We start from the raw sequence: 13,180 nt of genomic DNA on the forward strand, positions 1-13,180 counted from the left end.
TGTCTAATTAACATGTTTTCACGGCTTAGAGCGAAAATACGCTGCAAAACTTGAACAAGGTCACAGCTTTTGTCTTAAACATAAGCATCTTGTTTGAAGTCAAACTTTGACAAACATTGAAGGCCAGTTTTTGGAGTAGTTTCTCCATTGTACAGATCAGAGCATGCCTCACTGCAGTGGACTGCATATATGTGTCCAGGGGTGGACACATGTGTCCAGGGGTGGCAGTAACTGATTACAAATACTCAAGTTCTGGAAGCACTGCTTCATGAACCTGTGTTTACTGTTCATTAAGCTTAGAGAAGTTTCAGGAGTATGTTTGAGGAGTAAACTGATTCAAGTCCTCACAACAAGTGTATTTCACTGCACAAACACACACTCAGCTGATGTGTCCCAGGAAATGTCTTTTTGTCTGACGTATAAGAAGATTCTAGATTCTAGATTCAATAACTAGACAATTAACCCCTGCTGAGACCCCCACAGGGCTGTATCTCCCTCATTCTTCATCCTATGTGGATGAAACCTTACAGTCATGCTGAACATTTGACTCTGCACAGATTGATATGCTGAGATGCTACAGAAACTGCACCACTACTAGGTCTTTTCTTTAGGGGCCTTAAACAATTTCGCTCTGGGATTACTAAAGTACCTAAAATTAAAAAAAAATGTAAAAAAATTTCCCAGAATGCATAATTTAATCCAAGTCTTCAAAATGGTGGAACAAACATTTCAGACATTTCATTTCAGATCCTTTATTGTTCTGGAAAGAAAACCAAAACAGTTTCCCAAACCTTGCTGTATGTGCATGTACATGCATTGTCTGGTGTCCTGGTGTGCTGACAACAACCTGGAGCTGAATGCCCAGAAGACAGTGGAGATGACAGTAGACTTTCGGAAAGTGCCAGCTCCATCACCCCCCCCCCCTCACCCTGACAGACACCCCCATCTCCACAGTGGACTCTTTCCGCTTCCTGGGTACCACCATCACCCAGGACCTCAAGTGGGAGCTCACCATCAGCTCCCTCATCAAAAACGCCCAGCAGAGGATGTACTTCCTGAGGCAGCTGAGGAAACTCAAGGTGCCAGCCAGGATGATGGTTCAGTTCTACACGGCCATCATTGAGTCCATCCTCACCTCCTCCATCACAGTGTGGTACGCTGGGGCCACTGCCAGGGACAAGCACAGACTGCAGCGTGTTGTGCGCTCTGCTGAGAAGGTGATCGGCTGCAGCCTGCCATCTATCAAGGACCTGTATGTCTCCAGGACTCTGAGGCGTGCAGGTCGGATCACAGCTGACCCTTCTCACCCTGGACACGGACTCTTTGAGCCACTCCCCTCAGGCAGGAGGTTACGGTCCATTCGGACCAGAACCTCACGCCACAAGAACAGCTTCTTCCCCTCTGCTGTTGGACTGTTAAACTGTAATTAATGCACTGCTCTGCACTGTCACTTCAGAAGGTCACTTTAGCATAGTCACTGCACAATGACGACTATTTGCACTGTTTACTCCAACTTGCACTACTTGCACACGAGTACCACCTCACCGATCCATGTGGTACCTGTTACATCATTACATTATTACACTGTTCCATTCGTTCATATAAGGGTCTATGTTTACCATTACATCTGCCAAGTATTTTATGTTCTGTTCATTGTATGTCTGTTATGCCATGTCTGTCATGTAAATTTAGCCTTACTGTAGTTTATTTACTTAATTTTATCTTAGTTTTTATCTTATTGCATGTTAATTATTATATGTTCTTTGTATGCACCAATCACTAAGGCAAATTCCTAGTAATGTGAACCCCCTTCACTTACATGGCAATAAACATGATTCTGATTCTGATTCTAAATATCTGGCAATACCTGCTTCCTCTGCAGCTGTTGAGAGGATTTTTAGTGTTGCTGGCAAGATCTTCAGAGCAGAACCATGCCGCCGCCGCTGTTGACTATTAAATGCAACAATGTTACCCTGTGAAGTAAATGAGAACTGCATTTACCTCAACTTTGTGTTATTTGATTACTTTGAAATAAAAATATTGCTAATTATTCAACAAGAAGTTAATGTATGGTAATGATAGTGTCTGTATTGGATTTATAGTGTTTCAGATGTAATTATTCTCATTTGGAAGAAAAAGACGTTTAAAGAATCACATTCTCACTGATGTGTGGTAAAAAATAATTTCTCTGAATTGAATTCTGAAATTCAGAACGCTGATAGAGATGCAATTTCATTTTCAATTGCAGAACTTCATGCAGGACGATCGGACACAGAGGGTAATGGAGAAGAGTCAGTGGGACCAAAGGAAGAAATGTAGAGACTAGACGAGTGTCAGCATGTACCAGAAGATGCATGATGCCATGCTGTTGGAGTATGCAGACACAGAGAGGACCACTAAGAAGGTGGGAATCACTTAATGTTGATTAGATCAAAACTAAGAATTATTGTAGCAAATGTAAATGTCAATCATACTCACTCTGTGTATGTATGTGTAGTCCTTCTGAGTACACGAGGAGAAACTTAAACAACAACCGAAGCTGAAAGGAGACGATGTTTCACTTTTCGCCCTTTGAAAACCTTCCCAGCAAGGAATGTTTTCATTTTATTTACATTTCTATTGCAGATTATTATGATTCTAGATTGTACAGATACATTAACCTGCTTAGATTACATATAAAATGCATGTTGACCTCGTGCTGTGTATCTAAAGTCTCCCCGTCCACCTGCAGATCTTCCTATGAAACAACAGCATGTCAGCATCCAGGTAAAGTTTTATAACAGGAAGATTTGACTGTAGTTGTACTCAAGTGCACTGTTATTGTCATACATGTGTACATGTTATTATAATCATTAAGTCATAAATATTACCGTATTTTCCGGACTATAAGTCACACTTTTTTTCATCCTTTGGCTGGGTATGCGACTTATACTCAGGTGCGACTTATCTACGAAAAAATATACAACTAGTTAGCCTGTGTCCTGACGTCCCATTACAAATATCATGGCAGCTGTTCTGTCCCTCTCCTGACGGTTCTCTTCCACCTCCAGCTTGTCCACACTTTCCGAGCACATGTGACACGCGTGGTAGATAAGTCGCTAATTCCAGACAGCTATAGCGCACAGTAGTCTTTTACTCATTTACAGGATGTTTATAGGAATTTCTGTGCTGTGAAGCTCATCATTTCTCTGCGTGAGAACATGTTGGAATGCGTGTGTCTCACTCAATGCCCTGCAGCCACACCACTTAAGTTAAGAGGAATTCAAGAGGCAACATTACACTAAAAAAGTAGTGATTTATTTACACTGGCGCGACTAATAGTCCGGAAAATACTGTATTTTTTTTTTGAAAGAACAAACCCGAACAAACTTATTATAACTTAACTTTATGATTCAATGTTGAGCTAATGCCACAGCCACAAAAAGACATTTCTCCCAGCTGCTAGACAGCAAGCCTTATCTAGACATGGAGGACAGTCTCCTCATGGAGGACAGTCTCCTCATGGAGGACAGTCTCCTCATGGAGGACAGTGATATGCAAAGTGTTCAGTCTTTGTTGACACAGTTAGAAGAAATCTTTGTACATGTCTTTACCAACATGTGCTTTGTGTTGTTCTTCCACCGACTGAAATCTTTGAACTTCAGTAGATTGGATGGCTGCCTCATGTTTATGTTAACAGGATTAATCTTTAACCCTAATAAATTCATGGTCAGTTTATGGGTGTATGAGAATAAGTACTTAGGAGTTACAATAGACCACACACTTTGTTGGAAACCACATATAGAATACATCAAAAGTAAGCTATGTAAAGCTATAGGCATAATCTATAGAATTAAGAACGAATTAAACAAGAAATGTCTGTTTATCTTGTACTCATCACTGCTGTTACCATACATGTCATATTGTGCAGAAATTTGGGGAAATATTGGTAAAACAATTATTGATCCAATAGTGAAGCTTCAAAAAAGAGCAATAAGAATCATAAACAAAGCCTCATACCGTGAACATACTAATATGCTTTTTGTGGAATCCAATGCTTTAAAATTGATGGATCATAAACTCTCTGTCTCACATGTTATTGTCATGTGTTTTTATGGAAGATGATGCTGACTGTTGTTTTCTTGCTTCTCTCTGTAAACAGCTTGTAAACAGCAGCTTGAACTGCAGCTGCTCTGCCTGACAGCTGCTGTACAACTGAAGCTTGATTGATTGACTGATTGTTTATCAGCTTCAGCCTTGTTGAGTGTACAGTCTCCAAAATCAGCTCATTAGCTTCTGCTTTCTTCAAGCTGTAAATCATGAGTGTGGTTAGTGCTTGCAGCAGCCACACTCGTGATTTCCAGCTGCTTCTAAACTAAAAGCATCATATCTGATGTCATGTTTGGCTCACACTGTGTCAATGATACATCACAACTATATTCAGAAACAAACAGACAAATATGAGTCAAAGAGGAAACAGCTGTTCCGAACTTTGCTCAGATTATTGTTAAGAGCAGGATGATGGTCAAGCTGACATTAACTGTTCGGAGCTAGCTTGTTTTCTGGCCATTCGTATCAGTGTAAAGTAGAAGTGGCACATGGATGAACGCTGGCTTTCATTCTGAAAACCTGCGTTTCATTCTGTTATGCTGACTTTCATTCCAAAAATGTTGCCTTACATTCAGGGGGAGCTGAATTCTGTTCCACAGTAATGACTGTTATTCTTTATAAAGCTCTGCATGGACTTGCAGCAGACTAGAATGCCAGCATTCCAGTTCCTGTCATATTCATTTGTTCAAAAATCAGCATGGTCCAACAACGGATCCAGTCCTGGTCCCGTGTGTTTCGCTGCTTCCTCTCTGCTCTCCCACCTCTGTGTGCTTGTCCCCCGCTGATTAGCTGCCCTGCCCTAACGTGCTGCACCTGTGTCTGATTGTAGACAGGCCCTGCACTCTTCACATGATCTGTCTGTGTGTGCAGGTATGTTCAGCACAGAGTTTGGTCAGGCATTGCTGTGTGTCTTAACCTGTTTGACCCGGACTTGCCTCTTAGAACTGTTTTTAGACCATGAAGCACAAAGGCCCCTCAGATCCTCCAGCTCCTCTCCGTGATGTGTCCTAACATACCAAAAGTAGGTCATATATCACATCATCAGAAGTCTGTGGAACAACCGCTCAAGTTAAACCAACCCAGTGTCCCTGGTGGTCTAGTGGTTAGGATTCGGCGCTCTCACCGGGTTCGATTCCCGGCCAGGGAATTTTTAAAATTGTGCCTAATTTCCTTCCAGTCATTAATACAGTCCTACCTCGTGTCAATGAAGATTCTCAGTCACCCAGGTCATCATACGTAGAGAAGATTGAAGCAAGGCGTCTGGACTTGTAGAGGTTTTCTTGAAGATGTTTCACTGCTCATCCAAGCAGCTTCATCAGTTCTAACTGTTGGTGGGAAACATGTTTTATATGTGGTTGTAGACCTCAGTGGGTGGTCTGGGTAAAACTTGCAAACAATAGCACTAAATGTTTCCATAATTACCTGTGATGATCTGGCTGCCTGTGCCAGGTGTGTCTAATGACTGGCTAACGACTATGAAACTGCTGGTAGACAGCCCATTGTTCTTGCTGTTAGCAAGCTTGCATGTCAGCTTAACATAGATGGCTTCCTTGACTCCTCTTTCAAACCACCTTTCCTCTCTGTCTAAAATGTGAACATTGTTGTCCTCAAAGGAGTGTCACAGATGCTTCTCAGAGACAGAGTAAGCACACCCTTCCAGCGTGGCTTGCGTGAGGTGTGTTCATACTACAGTCACACTGTTTCTCAACCAGCCCTGGAAAAGTTTAACACACCTGTCATTTCGTCGGAAAACAAGAAAATGATAACCCTAGACTAACAGACTTCAACAGGAGCACTAAACTATTTCAGACGTGAAATCACTGACACCAAGGTCACCCTATTTTCTGAAGTAAACATATTATGAGTTTCTGTAGTGTAGTGGTTATCACGTTCGCCTCACACGCGAAAGGTCCCTGGTGCGAAACCTGGCAGAAACAGAACATTGTTTTGTTCAGAGTATTTCTTCCTGTAGGGATATAGTAAGACTGATGAAGAAAGAAGTGCATTCAGACTGAAAAGGCGGCTGCAGGAGGAGAGCTGGCCCAGTTTGGTTCAGGAAGCAGTGCAGCTGTGTTCATTGATCAGCTGCTGCACGTTGGTTAGCTGAGAACAACTCCTCTTCCTCATCCTCAATGTTACGGCACCATGCCTTTTGGTTAGGGTGGAGAAGTTTTTCTCTTAGGCTTGACTTGACATGTAGCAGTGCTCCGTCAGAATATGTGAATATATTCTGTGAATACGCAGCTCACATGAAGTACTTGGAATGTCTTTCTTTCTTTTTAATCAGGATGCTAGTTGAATAGAACACATGTTCTCAGTAGCTGCCCTCACCGTAAACAAGCTGTGCACACGCCTGACTCCTGGACATGTGTCTGTATGAGGAGCGCCAGTGAACAACTTATTTTCATGTTAAAGCACCTTGACATATTTGATTTAATTTCTATTCACAATTGATTTTGTTGTTCTAGCTCACATAAATGTCATTGTCTGTACTGTATCCCCAATGGTACAGCAAATCATACAGTTGTTGTGGCCGAGTGGTTAAGGCGATGGACTTGAAATCCATTGGGGTTTCCCCGCGCAGGTTCAAATCCTGCCAACAACGGATCTTTTCATCTCCAAGATCACCTTATGCTCCTCCATGTCTGAGGACCAAACCGTGGCACAGTCAATCTGACACTTCTAAAAACTATCATTTTAAAATTGCTGGACCGAGAATGTTGCCTTCCATTTCAGAATGCTGACTTCCATGATGTCACAGGCCGCTGTCGGGTTAGGGGTTTAATTCCGGAATCCTGCCTATCATTCTGGAGTGGGTGGATGTCTATTCTGGTATGCTGCCACTCATTCTAGATTTCTGCCTTTCATTTGGGAATATTCTTTTATTCTGGAATGCTTTTCATTCCAGAATGCTGTCTTGCTGACTTCTGTTCCGGAATACTGACCTCTGTTCCAGAATACTGACTGTTATTCGGGAATTCTGCCTATCCTTCCAGAATACTGATGTCTATTCTGGTATGCTGCCACTTATTCTAGATTTCTTTCATTCCGGAATGCTGTCTTTCATTGTGCAAATGTGCTCTTCATTATGTTATGCCGATGTTTGTCCCGGAATGTTGCCTTCCATTCTGGCATGCTAACTTCCATTCCAGAATACTGGACCTCATCTCAAGGCATCACAATAGTCAGAATGATTCATTATGTGGTGACCATGAATGCAGATGAAAACTCTCATCTCTGGCTCAAGACTTGTTGAGATAGCACAGAGACACTCTCAGTCTGTCCACATCAGTGTCAGTGAAGATTTCAGATTGTTTAAATAGAGAAGCAAGAAAACAAGTCAGCCTTATCTTTCACAAAAACACATGACAATAACATGTGAGAAAGAGAGTTTTATGTTCAGTGCTCCCCCTGCTTGTTGGGACAATTGTAGAGCACCTTCCTAATAAAGTAAACAGGGTAGAATGGCGGTGAAGGCTTGTAGTCTCAAACGACCATGTGATCGTGAACACAGCCGGCTTGGAAGCAATTCAACCTGTGCCATGTTGGCACGTGACTACTTGCTCAGCTGTCGGCAACTTTCTGTGATAGCTGTCTGTCAAACGGAGACTCGGGTCGGTGCAGATTTACCTGCGAATGAAATGGAAACAAGTAAAGGAGCACCAACACCAAACTGGACAGGACAAACTGGACAAGACCATGCACTCATGGACAGAACCAACCTGGGTCGTGATGGAAATTTTAATATCTGTACATGCAGCCTCTCCTTTAATCATTGTTACTTCCCTGGGACACCCGACCTCCTGTTTCTCACCAAAGTAACAAATCCTGTTGCCTTTTGCCATTCAACATTGATGTCTGGGACCTTCCCAATACAAGAGGCTCTGATGTGGAGAGAGTCCTGAGCTAGCATCCCACACTCCAGGAAGTCAACATCAGAACTTCAAAGTATAATCAGAAGACAGATGGGTCTGTGACCGGCTAGAAGAGGGTGTGACTTGATTAGGGGGGGAGGCTACTGCAGGTATAACTGTTGCATGTTCCCCATGTTCTTTGTGTGCAACAACCCAGAGCTCTGTGACTCAGAATCTGCCTCATTGTTCAATAAATTTGTGGCGACACGCTGGCGAGGTGACCAGCTTAATTAAATGTACCACGTACCAACAACGCCACCTCGGGAGAGTGCCCGAGGACACACCAGCACTCCAGTAAGGAGATCACACTTTTCAAGAGGAAAAGGCACTCAGGTTCGGTACCCAGGGAGGCCAGACACGAGGTTCCAGTTCAAAGAAGATGCAATTTTATTATAATTGAACAGTAAAATCAGCGGTTTAAAAGGCTAAAAGTTTCTCCACTTAAAAAGTATAAGAGCAGTTGGGGGCTTTCTGGCCGTGGGTTGGAGTGGTGAGAGGGGGACGGGAAGTCCAGTCAAAACAAATATAAATAAATGAGTTCACCCCACACACACGTGCCACTCACTCCAAAGCAATGTGCAAGACCTTAAGCCCGGGTCACACAGCACACCAAGAGGACACCACCGCCCAGGGCACCACTGCCACCACCGTCGGCCGCCAACGCTGCTAAAACAAAAGGGAGAAAGAGAGCCAACCATCAGGAGGGTCATAAAAAGAACACAAGAACGAAAAAGAAAATTACTTAGAACCAATAGAAATTCTGAAATAACAATAGAAGGAAAATAACAAAATTAACCAAATGAAACCAATAGCTGCGTCCAAGCAGATATAATCAAATAACAAACACAACTAGTGAAAATAAAGAAAAGAAAATTAAACCTAAGCAACAGAATCAATAAACCCACAAACAATACAGCCTAAACGACCCCCTGTCCTTTAGTCCCCGTTTCCCCACATACAGTGGGGAAAAAAAGTATTTAGTCAGCCACCAATTGTGCAAGTTCTCCCACTTAAAAAGATGAGAGAGGCCTGTAATTTTCATCATATGTATACCTGAACTATGAGAGACAAAATAAGAAAAGAAAATGTAGAAAATCACATTGTAGGATTTTTAATGAATTAATTGGTAAATTCCTCAGTAAAAGAAGTATTTGGTCACCTACAAACAAGCAAGATTTCTGGCTCTCACAGACCTGTAACTTTTTCTTTAAGAGGCTCCTCTGTCCTCCACTCGTTACCTGTATTAATGGCATCTGTTTGGAGTCGTTATCAGTATAAAAGACACCTGTCCACAACCTCAAACAGTCACACTCCAAACTCCACTATGGCCAAGACCAAAGAGCTGGACACCAGGAACAAAATTGTAGACCTGCACCAGGCTGGGAAGACTGAATCTGCAATAGGTAAGCAGCTTGGTGTGAAGAAATCAACTGTGGGAGCAATTATTAGAAAATGGAAGACATACAAGACCACTGATAATCTCCCTCGATCTGGGGCTCCACGCAAGATCTCACCCCGTGGGGTCAAAATGATCACCAGAACTGTGAGCAAAAATCCCAGAACCACACGGGGGGACCTAGTGAATGACCTCCAGAGAGCTGGGACCAAAGTAACAAAAGCTACCATCAGTAACACACTGCGCCGCCAGGGACTCAAATCCTGCAGTGCCAGACGTGTCCCCCTGCTTAAACCAGTACATATCCAGGCCCGTTTGAAGTTTGCTAGAGAGCATTTGGATGATCCAGAAGAGGATTGGGAGAATGTCATATGGTCAGATGAAACCAAAATAGAACTTTTTGGTAAAAACTCAACTTGTCGTGTTTGGAGGAGAAAGAATGCTGAGTTGCATCCGAAGAACACCATACCTACTGTGAAGCATGGGGGTGGAAACATCATGCTTTGGGGCTGTTTTTCTGCAAAGGGACCTGGACGACTGATCCGTGTAAATGAAAGAATGAATGGGGCCATGTATCGTGAGATTTTGAGTGAAAACCTCCTTCCATCAGCAAGGGCATTGAAGATGAAACGTGGCTGGGTCTTTCAACATGACAATGATCCCAAACACACCGCCCGGGCAACAAAGGAGTGGCTTCGTAAGAAGCATTTCAAGGTCCTGGAGTGGCCTAGCCAGTCTCCAGATCTCAACCCCATAGAAAATCTTTGGAGGGAGTTGAAAGTCCGTGTTACCCAGCGTCAGCCCCAAAACATTACTGCTCTGGAGGGGATCTGCATGGAGGAATGGGCCAAAATACCAGCAAAAGTGTGTGAAAACCTTGTGAAGACTTACAGAAAACGTTTGACCTCTGTCATTGCCAACAAAGGGTATATAACAAAGTATTGAGATGACATTTTGTTATTGACCAAATACTTATTTTCCACCATAATTTGCAAATAAATTCTTTAAAAATCCTACAATGTGATTTTATGGATTTTTGTTTCTCATTTTGTCTCTCATAGTTGAGGTATACCTGTGATGAAAATTACAGGGCTCTCTCATCTTTTTAAATAGGAGAACTTGCACAATTGGTGGCTGACTAAATACTTTTTTTCCCCACTGTACACACGCACACACAGGCCTACTCACACACCGACACGCGTCCGCACTTCAACACACACACACACACAGGAAATGTGCACACAATGCCCGCAACCGAGAGGACCGGGAGCCGAGTGAACGGGCACCCGTCGGGCAAAGCAGCGAGCCACAGCAGTCTGTCACACACAGCGGGTCCGGCTACGCGGCTAACCACTCAAACGATCAGTCTCCATACACACGCCGTCCCCGAATCAGGACGTTCACGGAACAGGCAGTCGTCGCAGTCCGCAAAGCAGGAGGTTCGCAGGAGGTTCGCAGTCGGCGAAGCAGCAGTGTTCCCACACGTATCACGTCTCGTCACCCGTCTGTATCCCCTCAGGGCCGGTGTCTGACACTCAGTGCGATGAGCACCGCTATCAATCCCTCAGTGAGGAAGCCAGCCGCAACCATTGGAGCTGAACTAGCGGATAACAGAGTTAGTTTACAGCCTAAGGGAGAGTTGAGCACCACAGAGCCACCATGCGCCTACCTGCACTCAGATGGGAAACCGGACGCTACAACCAGGAAGTGGGCGAGCCGTCACGCCAGGAAGTGAGAGACCCAGAGAGGAAACCATCCTCCTTTTATCCCCACTCCCCACCCTCTAATTGGGTAAGCGCCCAGAGCAGCAAAACAGACTCACCTGAGGCCGCAGCAGAGCGCGCCGCTACAAATTGTAATCTTGAGACCAGAATTTATCCGCTCCTATCTCATAAACCAACTCGAGAGGTGATCAAAAGAAACAAGGGGTATTTTAACCCTAACACTGTACCCCTGCATACAAGTGCTGCTTAGGCTAACACAGAGCATTAGCTCTGGGCTAACGTTAGCCTGCCAGCTACGCTACAAAAGTAAAGCAAAGCACTTTTGGATTGCGTTAGCTGGCGGCAAGCTGCGCTCTCAGTGTGTTAAGGATGAATTCAACGTGCCTGTGTAGAAACCTCCAAGTACTAACCGTGTTTACCACTTACCTCTGACAGCTATATGATGCGACCATAGACATTAGCTACAATGAATGCTAACTAATCTTAGCTGCTTGCAGCCTGTCTACCCCAATGTGAACAATGACTGACACTTCTTCTTAAACTGAAGGTCCATTATCTTAAGGCATGCACATTGTTTCACATAAAGAAAATAAACTTATTAAATAGAAGACAGAAAACTTACCAACAGTAGTTTCAAGCAGAGGCGGATGGTGGGTAGGACAGAGGCTGATCTCCTACGCATGCTCTTGCTCTGCTAGTTGAACTCATTCGGTTTGAGAGGGCCACGGGAGTCAAAGCAAATATATTTATGTTACATCTGCTAAACTAAATATTTGGGTATTGTTGGAATTAATAACATTTTCATAAGACAAACAAAATAATAATGTTTCACCTCTAAGAGGGGCTTGAATCAGTTTTTTGAGTGCAGTGAGTCTGCTCCCCTATGTTCTCAACATGTGTTTTTAGCATTACATCCCAGTCAGTGGTGTCAAAGCAGTCCCTCAGACCATCCTCTGCCTCAGCTGACCACTTCCTGATTGAATGTGTGGTTTTAGACATCCTTTTGACCAGGGGGGTGTACTGTGGTTGCAGGTGAACCAGAACCATAAACGCCTCGGGGTGCTTTGTCTGCAGTCTTGCTGTTACTGTGTGTATCTTCTCATAGGCAGCTGATGCGTCCGCGCTCGGTGGGGCGTAAACACAGAGCACGATCACATGACTTAGCTCCCTCGGCAAGTAATATGGCCGCAGGCTAACAGTTCCAAGTCCTGACAACACAGTACCTTTTTCACTGAGACATGTCCTGGGCGTTCATTCGCACCAACGTTCATTCACATATATGATGAGCCCCCCACCTCTGCTCTTCCCACAAGCGTTCGTGTCTCTGTCGGCTCTCACAGCAGTAAAGCCCGGTAGATCCACATTAGCATCCGGTTTCATATCAGTGAGCCACGTCTCTGTGAAGATGTATAAGCTGCACTCACGCTAACTCTGTTGATTGTTCAGCGCAAACAGCTCATCCATCTTATTCAGTAGTGAGTTGACATTCCTTATTATTGCCGAGGGGGTCATTGGCTTAAAATGTCTACGTGCAGCCTTTACTTCCGACGTTAGTCCTCAGTGCAGACTTCTTCTCTTGAAGAAACAATATCAGTTCTAGAATGATTGCTTCTAGGAGTTTGAGCAGACAGCTGTTTACAGGGTCTAAATTGGAATATGAACCTATTTGGGTTGAAGATTATTCCTGTAAATGTAAACATGAGACAGACATCCAATCTACTGAATTTCAAAGATAAGGGCTCGTCCGGGATTTGAACCCGGGACCTCTCGCACCCAAAGCGAGAATCATACCCCTAGACCAACGAGCCACATTTTTTCATGTTTCAGTTGGTGGAAGAACAACACAAAGCACATGTTTTTCTTAGTTTGACATTGGTAGAGATATGTACAAAGATTTCTGGTTAGGAATATATAGTGTTGCTCCTGAACAGGGACTTGAACCCTGGGCCCTCAGATTAAAAGTCTGAGTTCCTGCAAGATCCACCCACAGAGATCCTGAACACATAAAACTCAGATTCCCAACCAGAATAGTAGCAGAACTGAAGACACCACTTGGA

The 13,180-nt window shown here is 43.7% G+C and overlaps 3 non-coding genes across 3 annotated transcripts; 2 read left to right on the top strand and 1 right to left on the bottom strand.

Annotated features, from left to right (window-relative positions):
- Window positions 1-5,953: 5,953 nt before the first annotated feature.
- Window positions 5,954-6,026, top strand: trnav-cac (transfer RNA valine (anticodon CAC)). Its single transcript has one exon. It is a non-coding gene; the product is annotated as a tRNA-Val (tRNA).
- A 586-nt stretch (window positions 6,027-6,612) lies between these two features.
- On the top strand, window positions 6,613-6,694 carry trnas-uga (transfer RNA serine (anticodon UGA)). The gene has a single exon. It is a non-coding gene; the product is annotated as a tRNA-Ser (tRNA).
- A 6,165-nt stretch (window positions 6,695-12,859) lies between these two features.
- On the bottom strand, window positions 12,860-12,931 carry trnap-ugg (transfer RNA proline (anticodon UGG)). Its single transcript has one exon. It is a non-coding gene; the product is annotated as a tRNA-Pro (tRNA).
- Between the last annotated feature and the right edge of the window lie 249 nt (window positions 12,932-13,180).

Source organism: Parambassis ranga, unplaced genomic scaffold (assembly GCF_900634625.1).
Source record: "Parambassis ranga unplaced genomic scaffold, fParRan2.1 scaffold_22_arrow_ctg1, whole genome shotgun sequence".
In the NCBI taxonomy this organism is placed as follows: Eukaryota; Metazoa; Chordata; class Actinopteri; family Ambassidae; genus Parambassis; species Parambassis ranga.